This window comes from Schistocerca gregaria, unplaced genomic scaffold (assembly GCF_023897955.1).
Source record: "Schistocerca gregaria isolate iqSchGreg1 unplaced genomic scaffold, iqSchGreg1.2 ptg000199l, whole genome shotgun sequence".
NCBI classification, from domain to species: Eukaryota; Metazoa; Arthropoda; class Insecta; order Orthoptera; family Acrididae; genus Schistocerca; species Schistocerca gregaria.
In genome coordinates, this window is record NW_026061737.1 from 13,074,056 (window position 1) to 13,077,605 (window position 3,550).

Consider the following 3,550-nt stretch of genomic DNA (forward strand, 5'->3'; position numbering starts at 1 on the left):
CTGCTAGTCCTCCTTTAATGCAGAATCTTAAGGTCCTAGCTCATGTCCAAGGCACCAAAGCCAGCTAAAAAGTCAATAATCGATACCTAAAACTTGAATTGTACTACATCTTACTGGCTATTACATCAACTTAGAAGCTTCATCTGTGTTCTACCATGGTGCTTTTAGTGTCTCCGCACACCGCAGTACGCGACATAGCTTTGCAGACGATAAGTACAACCGTTTCAGAGAAAAGAGGGGCCAATGTGACGATCTGGCTTTAAGTCGATTCGATAACAAATGACGAAAACGGACGGATTTCTCAGGTTTTTACTACATATGAACACATTTCACATTCTCCCGTACAACGCGGCTGCTAGTCCTCCTTTCATGCAGAATCTTAAGGTCCTAGCTCATGTCCAAGGCACCAAAGCCAGCTAAAAAGTATATAATCGATACCTAAAACTTGACTTGTACTACTTCTTACTGGCTATTACATCAACTTAGAAGCTTCATCTGTGTTCTACTATGGTGCTTTTAGTGTCTCCGCATACCGCATCACGCGACATAGCTTTGCAGGCGATAAGTACAACCGTTTCAGAGAGAAGAGCGGCCATTGTGACGATCTGGCTTTAAGTCGATTCGATAACAAATGACGAAAACGGACGGATTTCTCAGGTTTTTACTACATATGAACACTTTTCACATTCTTCCCTGCAACTCGGCTGCTAGTCCTCCTTTCATGCAGATTCTTAAGGTCCTAGCTCATGTCCAAGGCATCAAAGCCAGCTAAAAATTCAATAATCGATACATAAAACTTGAATTGTACTACTTGTTACTGGCTATTACATCAAATTAGAAGCTGCATCTGTGTTCTACTGTGGTGGTTTCAGTGTCTCCGCATACCGCATCACGAGACATAGCTTTGCAGACGATAAGTACAACCGTTTCAGAGAGAAGAGCGGACAATGTGACGATCTGGCTTTAAGTCGATTCGATAACAAATGACGAAAACGGACGGATTTCTCAGGTTTTTACTACATGTGAACACTTTTCACATTCTCCCGTGCAACTCGGCTGCTAGTCCTCCTTTCATGCAGAATCTTAAGGTCCTAGCTCATGTCCAAGGCACCAAAGCCAGCTAAAAAGTCAATAATCGATACCTAAAACTTGAATTATACTACTTCTTACTGGCTATTACATCAACTTAGAAGCTTCAACTGTGTTCTACTATGGTGCTTTTAGTGTCTCCGCATACCGCAGCACGCGACCTAGCTTTGCAGACGATAAGTACAGCCGTTTCAGAGAGAAGAGCGGCCAAGTGACGATCTGGCTGTAAGGCGATTCGATAACAAATGACGAAAACGGACGGATTTCTCATTTTTTTACTACATATGAACACTTTTCATATTGTCACGTGCAACTCGGCTGCTAGTCCTCCTTTCATGCAGAATCTTAACATCCTAGCTCATTTCCAAGGCACCAAATCCATCTAAGAAGTCAATAATCGATACCTAAATCTTGAATTGTACTACTACTTACTGGCTATTACATCGACATAGAAGCTTCATCTGTGTTCTACTATGGTGCTTTTAGTGTCTCCGCATACCGCAGCACGCGACATAGCTTTGCAGACGATAAGTAGAACCGTTTCAGAGAGAAGAGCGGCCAATGTGACGATCTGGCTTTAAGTCGATTCGATAACAAATGACGAAAACGGACGGATTTCTCAGGTTTTTACTACATATAAACACCTATCACATTCTCCCGTGCAACTCGGCTGCTAGTCCTACTTTCATGCAGAATCTTAAGGTCCTAGCTCATGTCCAAGGCACCAAAGCCAGCTAAAAAGTCAATAATCGATACCTAAAACTTGAATTGTACTACATCTTACTGGCTATTACATCATCTTAGAAGCTTCATCTGTGTTCTACTATGGAGCTTTTAGTGTCTCCGCATACCGCAGCACGCGACAAATCTTTCCAGACGATAAGTACAACCGTTTCAGAGAGAAGAGCAGCCAATGTGACGATCTGGCTTTAAGTCGATTCGATAACAAATGACGAAAACGGACGTATTTCTCAGGTTTTTACTACATATGAACACATTTCATATTCTCCCGTACAACGCGGCTGCTAGTCCTCCTTTCATGCAGAATCTTAAGGTCCTAGCTCATGTCCAAGGCACCAAAGCCAGCTAAAAAGTCAATAATCGATACCTAAAACTTGAATTGTACTACTTCCAACTGGCTATTACATCATCATAGAAGCTTCATCTGTGTTCTACTATGGTGCTTTTAGTGTCTCCGCATACCGCAGCACGCGACATAGCTTTGCAGACTATAAGTACAACCGTTTCAGAGAGAAGAGCGGCCAATGTGACGATCTGGCTGTAAGTCGATTTGATAACAAATGACGAAAACGGACGGATTTCTCAGGTTTTTACTACATATGGACACCTTTCACATTCTCCCGTGCAACTCGGCTGCTAGTCCTCCTTTCATGCAGAATCTTAAGGTCATAGCTCATGCCCAAGGCACCAAAGCCAGCTAAAAAGTCAATAATCCATACCTTAAACTTGAATTGTACTACTTCTTCTTGTCTATTACACCAACTTAGAAGCTTCATCTGTGTTCTACTATGGTGATTTTAGTGTCTCCGCATACCGCAGCACGCGACATAGCTTTGCAGACGATAAGTACAACCGTTTCATAGAGAAGAGCGGCCAATGTGACGATCTGGCTTTAAGTCGATTCGATAACAAATGACGAAAACGGACGGGTTTCTCAGGTTTCTACTACATATGAACACATTTCACATTCTCCCGTGCAAAACGGCTGCTACTCCTCCTTTAATGCAGAATCTTAAGGTCCTAGCTCATGTCAAAGGCACCAAAGCCAGCTAAAAAGTCAATAATCGATACCTAAAACTTGAATTGTACTACTTCTTACTGGCTATTACATCATCTTAGAAGCTTCATCTGTGTTCTACTATGGTGCTTTTAGTGTCTACGCATACCGCAGCACGCGACAAAGCTTTCCAGACGATAAGTACAACCGTTTCAGAGAGAAGAGCAGCCAATGTGACGATCTGGCTTTAAGTCGATTCGATAACAAATGACGAAAACGGACGGATTTCTCAGGTTTTTACTACATATGAATACTTTTCACATTCTCCCGTGCAACTCGGCTGCTAGTCCTCCTTTAATGCAGAATCTTAAGGTCCTAGCTCATGTCCAAGGCACCAATGCCAGCTAAAAAGTCAATAATCGATACCTAAAACTTGAATTGTACTACATCTTACTGGCTATTACATCAACTTAGAAGCTTCATCTGTGTTCTACCATGGTGCTTTTAGTGTCTCCGCACACCGCAGTACGCGACATAGCTTTGCAGACGATAAGTACAACCGTTTCAGAGAAAAGAGGGGCCAATGTGACGATTTGGCTTTAAGTCGATTCGATAACAAATGACGAAAACGGACGGATTTCTCAGGTTTTTACTACATATGACACTTTTCACATTCTCCCGTGCAACTCGGCTGCTAGTCCTCCTTTCATGCAGAATCTTAAG